Below are 16,300 nucleotides of genomic sequence, written 5' to 3'. Positions count from 1 at the left end.
AATTATTTTTATGTTTATAGCAGCTTTTTTTCAAGGTTTTTTTTTAAATTGAAGTATAGGTTTACAATTTACAGGTTGTGTTAATTTCTGATGTACAGCATAGTGATTCATTTATACACATACATATATACATATATATTATTTTTCATATTTTTTCATTATAGGTTATTAAAAGGTATTGAATATAGTTCCGTGTGCTATATAGTAGGACCTTGTTATTTATCTATTTTATATGTAGTTGTTTAATAGCAGCTTTATTTTAAATGACTAAGAACTGGAAGAAAAAAAAAATAACAGCACCAAATCTGCATCAACTGCAGAATGAGTAAACAATGTTGTTGTCCAGCATGACTATTCTGACTATTGGAGAGGAGGGACAAGAGAAAGAGTATTGCAGTTTTGAGGTGAGAAAAGAAATGTAAATAGTTCTCTAGTAGAAAAGTAACAGAACTTTGCCATTTGTATATTTTTCTACCAAATTGTAAAACTCTTTGAGGGAAGCCCCAGGTGTTACCCATTTTCAGAAGTCCCATAGAACCCACATGGTGTCTCGCACAAGGCAGGCCCCTGATGAACTCTTGTTGGGTGGGTGGGTGGCTGGATGAAGGAGAGGAGCCGTGGAGAAATCCAAAGGGAGAAGTGAGTGTCATCAGAAGAGGTAAAAAACTTCATCAAATGGGCGGGGGGGCAGGGGATTTGGAAGATCAGAAGACTAGACCTGGGTGTGGCGGGAGGAAAGCTGCAAGTGTAGCTTCTTCTGGGAAGACTTCTCCCGATTTGAGCAGAGACAGGCAGGTTTGAGACGATGGGGAGATACATTTGTACATGTTCATAAGACAGGCCCAAGTGTGTTATGCCTTAAAGATTGTGCTAAGGAGTTTGGATTCCAACTGAAATTAGCATGTATGTGGTGCCCAGGCTGAGACTTTGATTTGAAACTTTGGCTATAACCTGGAAAAACTAAAATTTTAAAGCCGCAAGTAGTTTTATGTTACTCAAAATGTACAGACTTCCGTTTTGGGGGAAACCATCTGAATGAGTCTTTATACTACAAAAATGTAAAATAAATGTGGCTTTTTCAAATGAATATGTTATTAAATCCAGAGGCTAAGCTCCTCTGTAAGATAAGGGAACAGGTTCCAACTGATGGTGCAGAAAGACTTGCATCTGTGCAGATGTGTTTCCCTTAGAAAAATGTTTTCTTACACCCGCTGGCCGATGAATGTATTCTGCTTGGAGGAGTGTGTTCTTGTTCAGTCGATGTTCATAGGAGGCCAGAAGGCAAAATGGTGGGGATGGTGAATTGAAAATGACTTCACCTTACCAAGGGGACTGGTTTGGATTTGGCAGGATTCAACCTGGACTGAACTTCTGATATCCTGCCCTAATGAAGACTGATTAGCCCAGAAAGTACCATGGAACACTGTTGTGTTATGACGTGGTTGCCAGGAAGTACCCCTGCAGAGGGGGGCGGTGTTTTCTCTCTAAAGGAGTGAACATCACTGTTGTCCATCACACTGGGAAGTAGACCCTAGAATAGGATATAAAGATTGAGAAGGTTGACCTCAGACTGGAGTAGAGGAGAAATGCCTTTCTTTTGCTGGGCCTCAGGTGATGGACCTGGCCATGCTCTGAGTCCTTCCAGGGATGGGTATGGGTGACTTCTTTGTAAGCAGGTCAACATTTAAGCAACTGTTGAGTCAGTATGTCAGCCTGTAGATTCAGAGAAACCATATCTTATACAGCTCTAAGTTCTCTTCCTGTGCTTCCCTGAACTTTGAGTCAAGTTCAATCTAAGTTCAAAACAAATTTCTTCTATATAGCACAGGCAACGTTATTCAATATCTTGTAGTAACCTATAATGAAAAAGAATATGAAAAGGAATATATGTATATGTATGACTGAAGCATTATGCTGTACACCAGAAATTGACACATTGTAACTAAGTATCCTTCAGTATATTAAAAAACAAAAACAAAAAACTAAGCCCGAAAGAAGAACCCACTGGGACATGTTTGGGTGCCAGTGAGAAAAGACTGTGCAGAGCCCCTCCCACAGGCCAGTATGGTAGAGGCATTAAACAAACCGCCATGCACCACAGAGCAGTGGTCCCCCAAGACCATGGGCAGCAGTGGTGGTGGCATGGTGGCTTTGCAAGGAAATACTGTTATCAGACGTGAGACATTAGACACCCCATAAGGGATTCTCCGAAATAACTGGGAGAAACTCTACAGGACCAAATGTGGCCAAAGTCACAGTTGAGCAATTTAATAAAAATTGTTGGAACTCAAATAGGTCATGATAAAGCAATCCCTTATCCCCCTTCCAAATTTGGAATGGATATTTAGGCACAGGGGTCTACACATATGAAATTATCAGCCTTATTATCACTATCACTGGCTTGGACATTGCATACAAACATGGCAAATGACCAGGCAGCAGACACACCAGCTCTGCTAGGGCAGTGTTCCTTGGGGAAAACACTGAGACAGAAACAGTAAAACATGTGTGAGTCCCACGGTGATCAGTGGAGCAAGACATCAGATTCCAGGAAATGGACCCCGACTCTTGGGCTGTGAAGTTTTAAAGCTATGTTATTAAAGAAACACCAGGCCCTACCCTGGAGTAATTAGTGGTCAGAGTACAACACAAGGTTGTAGCGTGGTAGAACCTTGGCTCCAGCCCTCTCCTACTGAATCAGGGTTTGGGGTGGGGGATCACTGGTCCCTCCCCTTGTATAATTGGAGTGGGGGTGTCCAAGCCTTGCCTCTGCAGATGTATACTCTGGCAACCTAGCAGCAAGGCTTATCCCAGTACTCATGACTGGGGAAGTACCACCTTTCTCTGGCCTGCTCAAAGAGCTGGATCCAAACCAAGAGATTAACTGGGCTTGGCCACCTTCAACCCTGAACTGTAACTTTCTTCCTTGGATCTTTGTAGTCATCTCCTTTTCTAGAAGGCTGATGGATATGAATCAGTCTTGGACAAGTTAAGGCATACCTTTCTGAGTCTCACCCAAACAAGCTTCCTACCCCTTCTTCCTTAGTCCCTCACTCTCCCAGAACCACAGGCTTTCTTGTGCAGGGGCAGGGTCTGCCTAAGTGAGTTTACTGATTGGAAGAGCAGAAAATGTGTGTCCTGAGGCAGTGTACTCTGAAAGAGAATACCCAGAAAAGGCTGGATTTCAGTCTTCTCCCAACTCATCAATTAGCTTAGTCATTCACCTACCCTTGGGGAGGGAAAGCGAAGAGCTGAGGAGCCTTCCCCTGATGCTTTTCCCTCCTGGGGAAGGAACACAAGTTCTGGGCATGGATGATGATGACGGTTCCAGAGCACCAAGAATATATTTAATGCCACTAAACCATACCCTTAAAAATGGTTAAAATGATAAATTTTAGTTATGTTTTACTATAACTATCAAACAAACAAACGAACTGAATCTAATCTTGTTTTGGGGTTTGTCTTGCTTTGTTTTGAGCAGTTAATATATTCACATGGTTTTAAGTTTAAAAAACAAAAATGGTACCTCTACCATCTGTCCTAGCCAATACATTTCCTTCTCCAGAGATTAATACTTCTACCAGCATTCTGGTATTCTTTCAGAGATATTTTATGTATACACAAGCAAATACTTAAAAAAAGATTTTTGACACAAATGGCATCAAATTTTACACACTGTTCTGCAATTTGCTTTTTTAGATTAATGAAATTTCCTGGGAAGTGTTCCCTGTCAGTGTATCAGAGTTCCAGCATTCATAGCTATCTATTTTGCCAATGCATGGATGGTCCACAGTTGTTTTAACCAATCCTCCATTATGGTAAAAATCTAGATGCTTCTACTCTCTTCTATTCCAAACACTGAATAGCCTCTAATATCGTTTCTCACATCCATCTACTCATAGGGGAGACTCCCAGACATGGAATTGTCTAGCCATGGTTTTAATAGTTTTCAACTTAGGCACACATAACTCTGACACTCTTGAGTGACACTGGAATGGAGTAAGACCTCTATTCTGACAAGCTAACCAGAAAAGTGGTGGTATGTATCCCATTCGTAAACCACTGCACCCACTTTTATACATGTACTAAAGTGGGAAAAAGCATCAAATGAACCCCGAGAAAATAATGTCCATTTTCAAAGAGCAGCTCTTTCTGTCAGAGGTCTGGTCAGTCTATAACATGTAACAACCTGACTGTACATGAGTTTTCTTTAAATAATTCCTCACATTTTTCCCAATGTAACTTCCTCATGTGTCTGTACATATGATCTGTTTGGTTCTGTAACAATTCAAGCACCCATCAGGTTAGCCTGAGAAGGTGATATTACCAGCTATGATAGATAAGGAAACAAAATAGCGGAGGCCAAGAGAAGTTGTAACTTGTTCGATGTCACCAGGCAAATTAGTGGAAGAGTCTGGATTAAGATCCAGGTCAATAATCTAATTTTGTGCTCTTTCTCATAATCTATATTGTCCTATCTCTTCAGTTCTCAAAAATAAATGAACTGTTTCATAACCTACTGGGCACAGGAGAGATCTCAGTTTATGGACATCCAGTGACTGCCTCACTGTTTATAACTTTGCCCTGTTGCTTCTCAGATGCTGAAGATGAACAGAGACGATGTCTTAGGGATAAAAGATATCCTCAAACAAGGGAGACCCAGAAGGGCCTCTGTCTTCCAAGCTTGCCTACAGTCTTGTGTGGCTCACAGGCCAAGATGGGAACAGGTAAGTCTGAGCTTTGGCTGATACTGCTACCCAGAAGGAACAGGAAGGGAATGAATTTCAAACACAGGGAACACTTTTCACATTGTGTACACCAAAATGCTCTGAACTATTTAAAACCCTTCTCATGCACAGCAACTCAGGGTGGCACAGAAAAGAACAAAGCATTGCATACTGAGAAGCCATTCTGGGGCCACCAGACAATAGGCATTGGTACTGATGGGAGTAACTTGGGGTGTGTATATACAGTCCACTAGAAATTCACATGGTCTAAACTTTAAGCCATTGTAGAGAGAGTAACCAAGAATTCTTCAGAGTTAGTATTTCTAATCTTGGTCTATGAAAGAGTCTGAGTGCAGTCCTCAGATCTCACTGGAGTAACACAAGAAAGGTTTGTGTCTCACCTGTGTCACAATGAGGTAGTGGTTGTATGGGAGAACGGGAAGGGGGACCACACTCCCTGCAATCAGCGAAGTCCTGTCCACCACCTCCACCACATTCCATTGGCCGGGGCTCAGTGAGTGGTTCTCATGGCTCTGGAGGCTGGGACGTGAGCTTTCCACTCTGCTCAGGAGGAAAAAGAAGGGTTTGGGTGAACACACAGCCATCTCTCTGCTCCATCAACATAAACAGGCTCAGAACATAAATGGTGAAGGATGCAGATGAGAACTGGGACAGTGAAAGAAAAAAAAGACCTGATCAGGATTGGCTAGAGAAATTTGTCCATAGACAAATCTTTGATAAAAAGGATGGGGAAATGGATTCCAGAACTAGGCTGTCTCTTACTGATGGCTTTGGGGCTGTGTAATGAACTGCACATAATTCTCATTTCATATTTAGAGTCAATGATTCTCAGTTTGCCATTTTTGCTGTCTTTATAAAGTCATGGGATAAATAACCCTAGGGGATATTTCTAATGAGGTGGCTGGGCAGGGAGAGTCTTACTTACAACTGAAGTCAAGATTCTTGGTCCAGGGCACTGAGCAGGAAGGGTTCACCTTCAGGATGGCCACCCTGGGCAGACTTATTCCTGTCTGGAGTGCTACCCACTTCACTCATATCCTGGAGAAACTCGTAAGTGAGTGAGTATCAACCACAGGGTCCCTGGCAGGGCTATTTTAAAACCACACACCAAAACAAATCGCAGGGAAGTTAAAAAACAAACAACCATAACCAAAGCATCTCAGCTATTTTAAAAAGAGCTGGAGCTTCATGACTTGAAACCCAAATTCCTGTGAGCTTGGCAACCACTCTGCTCTGAAACGCACATCCCTTTGCCAGGGGGATGTTTAAAAACACAGCTAAGCTCTAGTCTCTGAAGTATAAGCCTTCTCTAACCTTAGAAATGTGAGTGTCTATGCGAGAGGGCCCATGAGGGCGGGCTTATGAGACTATGTCTGTGTTAGAGTGTGTGTCTGGGTTGTTGTGTGTATTAGTTACTCCGTGTCTGTGCACGTGTGTGTTTGCTTGTTTGTGAAATTCAGGGCAAGACAGAAGAAGGCAACTCAAGTGGATCCACGTTTTACCTTACATCATATGAAACTCTAGTTAATTGGCTGATGAGAAATAAAAACCCACAGGTAACTGACATTAGGGTCGTTAAGAACTTCCCAGAAGCCCTAACCCGTGCTGGCTCTGTAATCACAAGCACTCGCAAAGTTCTGCCTCACTGAGGAAAAAGCAGAGTGCACCTGCCAGCTGATGTCTGCCTGAAGGAAGAAAGACGGGGCTTCAGCTCCAGGCAGAAGAGCGCCAGCCCCTGCTCTCTGCTTGGCTGTTGCGCTCAGCTGCACTGTGTGTGGGTCTGCCTGTCAGCCTGTGCTGTGTCCCACAGCACTCCTCCAGATCTTACTGTCTGCTGTGTGTTCCCAAAGACCTGTTGCCCCTACCCATGTGCACCTAGGAAGACTCTGGTTGCTATAACAACAGATCCCATCCCCCACAGTTTTCTCTGGCTGTGCACAAGGCCGCCTGTCAATCTGTGCTGACTTTGCCTAGCCCTCAGCCTGGCCCACTCCAGACCTGCCCTGCCTGTTCTCACCCAGATGCCAGCACCAAGCATTAGTGTTTCCCAAGAGTGGAGAGAGGAAAATAGAGACTCAGTAAATGAGTAAATAAAAGCAGAGCTTCTGTAAGTCCTTCTCATCATGGCATGTCTGCGTTTCCTTCACTGCTGCTTTATCTAGGCTCTTGTAGGCTTGGAGCAAGACCAGGAAGTCGGCTCTCAGTTGGTTTGCTGGGATGTTTTCTCAATAATCTTGTTGAAGGGCAGATGAATTCAGGATATTTTCAGATCTAGCAACAGAAACACACTGCCTTTACAGCAAAGATACCTTTTGGCGGAGTTGTCTTTTCATTTGTAGGGCTTTTCTCAGAGTCCAAATTGGGGGAAGAGAGTGGGTGAGGTGTTGCTCTGTGATCTTGCTGCAAACTGGAAGGAATCAGGTTTGCACACTGAAATCTTAAGGGTGATGATTTTTGTATTGTGATTGGAGTCACATGTGCAGTCATCCTCATAGCCAGAAGAGCCACGTGACTAATGTGAGCTCTGAAGGCACTAACAGAACTGCCTCTTCTAATGCAGAAGCGGCAGCTCAGGGCGCTGCAGGCTGCATAAGCAATTGCCCAGACAGTTGTACAGCCTGGCGTGAGCATTAATCCTCTGGGTGGATTCAGGCTCGTTCCTTCTCTACCAATCTTGGTTGCTAAGAGCAGGTGACCTCACAAACTATTTTAGCAACTTGTACTGCTGGGAATCATTCTCTTGGGAACTTCAGAAGCTGGCAAAATAAACCTTTGTACTCACTCTGTTTGTATTCTGACAACACTACCTGAAAACCTCTCCTTTGAGAAGGAAAGGCTTATCCCAAGCAAAGGCAACTGATGGAATAGATTCCCCTTGTGTGGCTTTGAAGGTGTTAATGGAATAATAATAATTGCTTACATGTTGATAAGCTTTACAGGTCCCAGAGTCCTCTCACAAGCTCCATTTCATTTGATCTTTGCAGTTACCATGTGAGGGAGGCAGGGTTGACCTTGACTGGCATCCCTCTCAGCAGCTCAGTGGGATTAAATGGCTTGCCAATGTCACAAGGTGAGTCATTGGCACAGATTGCAATGCAAACATTCTGACAAATAAGTTAGCTGGCTCTCTGTTCAGCCACTCCACTAAACTCCTAAAATTATCTTGTGGATTGAAAAAAAAAAATGTAGTGGCCGCTCATGCACAAGGCCCTGGAAAATTTACAGGCTGATGAAAGGGGTCCATTTTGGTGATGTAAGTGAATACCAAGCTGCCGGTTTTGAGCAGAAGCAGCCAATGTAAGTAAGCATGATTTATTCATATGTTCATCCATTTGAAAGACATCTGATGGCAGGAATTTGCTCCCAAATTTGCAGATTTTAGGATGTGCCAGCATCTGTACAAATGCATGTCATTCTCTGCAACCTTCACACCCAGAGGACGAGATAGTCCCCGAGCATGAAGACAGGACAGGAACTTAGTGATAATTTTGTGCCACCCATTCTACAGAGGAGGAAAGCAGGTCCAGAGAGCAGTGCCTCTACCAAGGCCACATTGTTAAGAAGTGTCAGAAGACAGAGAAGACCCCAGACCTTTAGACACCACAGTCACTTCAGAGTGATGCCTCTGAGCCCCTGATGGTTCCCAGCCAGTAAAGTACCACTAAATTATGCTCCGGGCAGTACTTAAGCAGATGAGTGCAGTAAGGCCTGTTAGCAGGATTTAGAGCAACAAAAGCTGGAATCAAAGGCCTGTGGCTTGTTTAAGGTTGTTCTGACAGTGGGTCTCTCCAGAGGGCAGGCTCCCTGGAAATCAACTTCAACTTGGCTTTGCCCTAGAGCCTGGGTATTGGAGTCTGGAGCCAGCATTGGCTGGTGCCTGGTGTGGTGTGATGGCGGGGACAGGGTTTGGCCCTGGGTTCCCTGAGCTTTCCACATGGCTTCATTTATCAGCCAGGGCACACTGTGAGTCCCAGAAAACCAAGCCAAAACAATTCTGACCAATGGTACAAGGGGTTATGGTATTTATTCAGGGGCTTTCTCAGAAGGCTTTCCAAATATTCATGGGGAGGTTTATTTTGAAACCTCAGTCCAAGACCAAACCACTTAGAGTTATGTCAGGCTCTTTGCTCAAAGTGTCCCTGAGCCGCTTTCAGCAAGCTTCCCAAAGAATCGCACAGACTCAGAACTTGGACTGGGTCTCTGAAAGATTGGTTTGAGACCAGAGTCAATAGGAAACTTTCCCATCCATCTCTGTACCAGGGTCTTAGTCAGATAAAATTGTGTTGGAGGCTGCTTCCATGGTGCAAGAGATGCTGTGTGCTGCTCTGACTCCCACCTCAGGACCAAAGCACGTACTCTCCTAGGAGCCAGGAGTGTTGTCTGCAGATGGCGTGGAGCTGAGTCCTTCCCCAAGGGATGACCTTTTAATAATTGCTCAAGGTGACAACCCCTTCCCTGGGAATAGCATGCATCTGATGACTGGTCATTGTTAGAGGTACCAAGGATTGGTCTCTTTGCTCAATTTGGGCCACATTTGCCGGACCACCCTAACTCCAGAGCTCCCTGAGGGATTGGCTGGGGCCTCTGTGCTACTGTCTCAAAGTACCGTTTCACCCTCTGCCCAGGCCTGCTTTCCTCACCTCTGCACAGTGGTGTTCCCCAGATCACTCCCGGTTAACCACCTGCATGGAAATCTTTGTCCCAGATTATCACTCCCTTGCCCCTTGCCTTCTCTAGGACCAGAATCTTGACTCTTGTCAACCAATGGCCATCAACCTCTCCATATCAAAATGCCTAGAAGTCTTCTTTTATCAAGACAACCAAAGAAATCTGCATTAGTGTCCTTTCTGCTGCAACAATTTACAATGAACTTGGTGGGTCAGAAGCTGGAAACCAGTTTCACTGGGCCAACATTGGGTTGTTGGCAGGGCTGAGAAGCTTCCTATGGAAGCTCTAAGGGAGAATCTGTTACTTGCCTTTTTTTCTAGAGCTGAATTCTTTGCATTCCTTGATTTAAGGACCCTTCCTCCATTTCAAAGCCAGCCACAGAGCATCTTGCTGCAGTGGTCATGTTCCTTCTTATTCTGTGTCACATCCCCCTCTGCTTCCCTCTTATAAGGACACTTGTGATTGCATTTAGGGCCCAGCTGGACAATCCCAAAATAATCTCCCCATCAAGCGCCTAAAAGTGAAGTGAGTGAGACAGAGAAAGACAAATATATGATGTTGCTTATATGTGGAATCTAAAAACAACAACAACAACAACAAAAAAACAAGCAAACAAACAAAAACTCACATAGAAAACAAACTGTGGTTACCAAGGGGAAAAGGGGGTAGATTTGGGATTAACAGTTACATATTACTACATATAAAATAGATAAACAACAAGGACCTACTGTATAGCACAGGGAACTATATTCAATACCTTGTAAAGGGCCATAATAGAAAAGAAGTTGAAGAAAGTACCTGTATGTATATATATATATATGTATAACTGAATTGCTTTGCTATATACCTGAAACTAGCACTGTAAATCAACTACATTTCAAATAATAAAAATAAAAATAAAAATAATAATAATAATAATAGCCTAATTTAATCCCATAGTAAAGTCTCTGTTGCAGACCCTGGGGATTAGGCCTGGATGTCTTTGCAGGATATTATTTAGTCTACATAGATCAGAGAGTAAACCCTGGGGGACACACAATTTCTGATTTTGATTTGTACTTTATGTTTACCTGGAAGTGAGGAAGCCTCCAGATCTTCTTTTTTGTGATCCATTTGCCATTGCCCCAAGTAGCTGGTCTCAACTGGGAAACCTACTTTTTGATTCAGGCCTTTATTATGAAACACCAGTGATTCTTACTTCTTACCTGCTGCTGCTGGAACTTGTTCTCTCTCCCCCTCTCTCTTGCATCCTTCCTACCCATCTAGCCCCACAGATTCCGAGTCTGCAGCCACCCCTGTGGCTGTATGGTCTATGCTGAAGTAATCTTCCTAGGCATGCCATGGCCTGGAGGTGGGAGCAATGGGGAAGGGAAGGAGGGAAACAGTGACTTAAGCCTAACCGGCAGATTCCAGTGTCACTTCCAGAAAGCGTCCTCTGTCAATAGCAACTTAGGATGAGACCCTATGACCCTTCAGATAGGGATCTGAAGAGCAATCTTCACATAGTCATTGATCAGAAATAAGGCTGATCTGAAGTTCTGTTGGTTCCAAGAAATTGTTTACAATCTCATTTCTTCCCCTGCCCCTAATTCTTTTAGCATATTGTTTCTATGTCTTTTATGGACCATATGTCTTGATCCTTATACTTTTCTTCCCCACCAGGCTGTGAGCCTTTTTTTTAAAAAAAAAGACTTTATTTTTTTAGAGCAGTTTTAGGTTCACAGCAAAACTGAGAGGAAGGTACAGAGATTTCCCATATCTCCCCATCCCCACACATGCAAGACCCCTCTCCCATTATCAACATCCCCCTCCAGAGTGTTACATTTGTTACAATCAATGAACCTACATTGATACATTACAATCACTGAAAGTCCATAGTTTACATTAGGGTTCAATCTTGATGGTGTACATTCTGTGGGTTTGGGTTTGGACAAATGTATAATGACGTGTATCCACCATTCTAGTATCATAAAGAGTAGTTTCATTGCCCTAAAAATCCTCTCTGTGCTCTATTTATTTTCCCTGCCCCCTCCAAAAAAAAAAAAAAAAATCCCTGGTCACCACTGATCCTTTTACTGTCTCTGTAGTGAGCTCTTTTTTTTTTTCATCTCTGACTCCCAGTGAACCAACTATCCAGGGTCATCCTGGGAGAACATGGCCTCTGCAGAAGAACTCTGCTACCTGCAGTCTGTGAAATGGCCTAGCATCCCAGCAGCCCTGGTTATGCCACCATCTAATGACATCTTGGCAGTCAAAGGGAGCTTGTGACTGTCATCTGTAGATGTGACAGCCATACGTGTGGCCCTGGGAAAGCCCTTCACATGGGTCTTTCCTTGTTGCATTTATATTTAGCTCAAATGAAAAACTGCAGTTGTTTTCCTCCATGACAGGTACCAAACAATAACCCAAAAGGATAAGGAATAATTGTTACTGCTCTCCCTGTTAGGACAGGTAGTCCTTGGATTTGGGACTGCATCTCTATGACGGCTGGTTTTCCTCTACCTAGCCCAGGGGATGTGCGTTGTATTGGATTGTACTGAAGAAGATTCAGAGAGAAAAGACTTGAACTCTTGATTCTCAGCTTTTTAAAAATGTTTTCACATTTTAATTTTTTTAAATTAAGAAATATTTCAAGCATACAGAAAGGACAGAAAATAAAACAGACCACCATATGCCTACTGGCCAGATTAAATAGCTGTTAACATTTTTCCATTTACTTTATTTTTGTTTTTAATGGAATTACTGGGAATTGAACCCAGGACCTCGCACATTGTAAGCACAGGCTCTACCACCGAGCTGTACCCCCACCCCGCTCCATTTACTTTAGATCACTTGTAATAAAAGATAAAAAATATGTAAATGGCTTAACCACCCTTCCCCCTCCTTCTCTCTTATCCCTTCTTCCCTCTGTAGAGGTATCTCTGCCTCAAGTTGGTATGTGTTATTTGCACGCATGACTCTACTTTCACTAAATACTGTACGTTCGAGACAACATTTGCTATCATTTTACTTAAATGGCATCAAGTTGTATATATTCTTTTCAATTTGCTTTCTTACTCAACAGTATATTTTAGAGACTGATTCAGGTGGTAAAGATACAGCGCAGAGCTAGTTCATCTATTCTAACTGCAGCCTAGTGCACCATAATGTGTCCATTTCCCTATAGAGAGACGGTTAGTTGCTTTTTTGTGGTTGTTGTTGCAGTGAACATGCTGGTGCATGTATCTTTGTGCACATGCACATTATATCTTCAGACACCTACAAGTGGAATTGCTAAGTAGTAAATTTCCTCAGTACTGACAGATTGTTCTCCCAAGTAATTATACCAATTCACATTTCTACCAGACTAAAAATTCCCATTTTTCCTGCATCCTCACCATTGCTTGTGAGACTTAAATTTTTTCCAATCTATAGATATAAAAAGGCATTTTATTGTCTTAATTTACATTTCCCTAAGTACGTATAAACTTAAGCTTTTTTATATGTTTACTAGCTAGTTGTGTGTGTGTGTGAGAGAGAGAGAGAGCACGGGAAAGGGAAAGAGGCCAGTTCTAATCCTTCGCTCCTATTAAAACACTGGTTTATCCTTTTCTTATACACTTGTAGCTGTCCTGTATTTATTCTGAAATTGTTACTTGAATTGCAAATATCTTCTCCTAAACTGTATCTAGCCTTTTTGTTTTGTTTATGTTATCCTTTGTTATAAATAACTTTCAAAATTTAGTGTAGTCAAAATCATAAATCTTTTTATGATTTGTGGGTATTTGTTCTTTAATAAATCTGTTCATGAGTCTACATTCAAGATATTCTCCATATTGTTTTCTAAAAATTCTAAATTTTTGCTCTTCACATTTAAATTTTTGTCCATCTGGAATTTACTTTTGCTTTGCTTATATGGTGAAGTAGGAATCTAATTTTATCTTTTTCCAAATAGAAAGTGAAATGTTTCAGAACCTCATAAGGATAGTCCAGCCTTTCTCAGTGTTTGAAATGCCATTTCTGTTAAATACAAATTCCCATGTATAAATGGATCATTCCTTGACTATCCCAACTGTTGGTCCATTTGTCTATCCTTGCACTGTAATGCAATTTTCACATTATTATAACTGATAGCTGTACTTAGTAGTTGGTACAGTGAGTCCCCTCAAATATGGTTGTTTTTCAGCTTTACTGAGATATAATTGACAAATAACATTTTTAAGTTTAAGGTGTACAACATGATGATTTGATATCAGTATATATAGTGAAATGAAAAAGAATATGAAAAGGAATATGTATGTATAACTGAATCATTATGCTGTACACCAGAAATGAATACAACATTGTAAATTGACTATACTTCAATAAAAATAAATAAATAAAATTAAAAAGTATATATTGTGAAATGATTACCACAGAGATGCTAGTTAACACATCCATCACCTCACATAGTTACCATTTATATGTGTGTGTGTTGAAACATTTAAGATTTACTTTTAGCAAATTTCAAGTATAAGATACAGTATTGTTGACTATAGCTCAAATTTGTTTTGACTTTCATTAGTTCTGACCTTTCCAACTTTCTAGGATTAGCTAGTTTTTTCCTATAAAAAACACTATAGGGATTGATAAAGGAAGTGCATCTAAATAGATTAATATGGGAAAATGTTGGCATTTGTATAATATCAAAATGTTGCCATTTGTATAATATTTGTATAATATCAATATTTGTATAATATCTTCCCAGTCAGAAATGTGACATATCTTTCTACATAGGCCTTCTTGAGAAATGATACATTTATATTATTTAATATAGATTTATACTTTTCCCTGTAAAGATTTTATACATTTTTGCCAGGTTTTTATAGTGCTTGCTACAACTTTAAATAGTATCATTTTGAAAGTTGTATTTCTAACAGTTTGTTACAGGTGTTCAGGAACCATTTTTAAAAATCAGTTTAAATTAGACAACTTATTAGTTTCCTTATTTCTTTTAATAGTTGCCTATTACTTCTCTTCTCTTGGATTTTTGAAAAGGGAATCATAGAATCCATAAATAGTGATGCTCTTATTTTTTCATTTTGAATATTCATTTTATTTCTTCTTATCATCATTACTTCAATGGATAGGACTTACAAAGTAATATTGAATAAGAGCTTTTGAGAATAGTTGCCCTTGTCTTGTTCCTGATCCTAAGTGGAATTATTATAGAGATAACACTGAGTATAACTTCTACTGTAGATTAATAGTAGATAAAATTTATGGAGTTATTCTTTTTATTCCTGGTATGCTAAGAGATTTTGGCTATAGATGGGCAATTGAATTTTATCAAATGAATTTTCTGCATCTTTTGAGGTGATCATGTTTTTTCTTGTTTTTCATGTGTCTGGCAAATTACATGAATAGCTTTTCTATTGTTAAACTTTCATTTCTTGAGTAACCCAGTGTGGTTATGATGTATTATCTTAACACTGCTAGATTCTGTTTGCTAATGTTTATTTCCAAAATTGTATATATGCTTTCATAAATGAAATTCTCTTATATTTTCCTTTTTTGTAATGTTTCTTCTAGTTTCTGTTTTCAAAGTTATATTACTATAATATAATATTATATTGAGTCAGAAAGTGTTCCCCCTTTTTCTTTTTTCTGGAACAGATTGCATAACATAGGAATTAAATTTTCCTTGAAAGTTGGGAAAAACTTACCTGTAAAATTCCCTGAGGTACCAAATCTTTTTTGTGGATAGATTTTAAGTTACCAATTAAATACTTAAAAGGCCATATGTCTATTCAGTTTTTTCTATTTCTTCTTGAGTGATATTTTCTGGAAGTGTTTTCCATTTCATCTGAAATATCAATATTATTACAATAAAGTCATACATAGTAGCCCATGACTTGGTAAATTTATATTATATCTATGGTCATATCTTATTCCTTCCCAGTATGGTGATTCATTTGTATCATCTTTATTTTTCTACTGATCTTTTACTTGTTGGCCGTCTCCATTGTTTGTTTTCTATTTCATTAATTTTTGCCCGTATCTTTATCTTCTTTCCTTTGTCTTTTCTTGAGTTCATAGTTATTTTTTTCTGACTTCTTTAATTAAATGTGTTCATTAATACTCAAACTTTCTTCTTTTCAGGTGTATGTAATTCCTGTATTTTGTATCTGTAATTTCCTCTCTGAAGTACTGCTTTAGCTACATCTCACAATTTTGATATGCAGTTTTTCCCTTGTCATTTAGCTCTAGATATTTAAAATTTTCTATTATGATTTCTATTTTCACCCATTAATAGTTAAGAAATGTTTTAAAATTTCCAGACATATGATTCCTTTTTTGTAGTTACACTTTTGTAATTTGTCTCCAATTTTATAGCATTTTGAAAGGAAATGTGGTTCATAGGATATTGATTCATTTGTTACTTTTAAAAACTTGCTTTGTGGCCAAGTATGTGGTCATTCAAAAATAAGTTCAATGTATAGTCTCTGATTGTTAGATACAGGAAATGTCATGTTTAAGTTATTAAGTGTGTTGTTTAAATCTTTAATAGTTTACTAATTTCTTTGCTTGAGGTATTGGAGCATTATTTAAAATAGCTCTTTATGGTTGTGGATTTCTTGGTTTTTTGCAACTGTGGTCATATGTGGTTCATATATTTTGAGACTACCTTCTTAAAAGTCAACAACTTCAGAATGTTTTGATCTTTCTGATGGACAGTTCCTGGCCTATCTATATCATGATTCCTTCTCTGTTTCCACTCCTTCCTCTGGTAACTAAATCAGATCCAGGGAATTCAGCCACCATTGCCTGTACCACATCCCCACTGCTCTTGGATGGTTTACATCCTGCCTCTGGGAAGGTTTTGCTAACTTTTCCTGAGATTTGCAGCCACTGATGCTCTTTAT

At 40.2% G+C, this 16,300-nt stretch overlaps 2 long non-coding RNA genes across 2 annotated transcripts in view; one reads left to right on the top strand and one right to left on the bottom strand.

Moving 5' to 3' along the window:
- LOC116667129 overlaps nucleotides 1-16,300 on the top strand; it is a 153,873-nt gene that overhangs the window by 21,439 nt on the left and 116,134 nt on the right. Inside the window, exon 2 of the long non-coding RNA XR_004323888.1 lies at nucleotides 4,599-4,727. This is a non-coding gene — a long non-coding RNA (uncharacterized LOC116667129). The remainder of the gene's footprint in view (nucleotides 1-4,598; nucleotides 4,728-16,300) is intronic.
- The window catches only part of LOC116667127, a 41,436-nt gene that overhangs the window by 13,263 nt on the left and 11,873 nt on the right, over nucleotides 1-16,300 (bottom strand). Inside the window, exon 2 of the long non-coding RNA XR_004323886.1 lies at nucleotides 5,129-5,288. This is a non-coding gene — a long non-coding RNA (uncharacterized LOC116667127). The remainder of the gene's footprint in view (nucleotides 1-5,128; nucleotides 5,289-16,300) is intronic.

Source organism: Camelus ferus, chromosome 11 (genome assembly GCF_009834535.1).
Source record: "Camelus ferus isolate YT-003-E chromosome 11, BCGSAC_Cfer_1.0, whole genome shotgun sequence".
In the NCBI taxonomy this organism is placed as follows: domain Eukaryota; kingdom Metazoa; phylum Chordata; class Mammalia; order Artiodactyla; family Camelidae; genus Camelus; species Camelus ferus.
The sequence above is the reverse complement of the archived record's forward strand: the minus strand, read 5'-3'. Positions and strand labels throughout refer to the sequence as shown.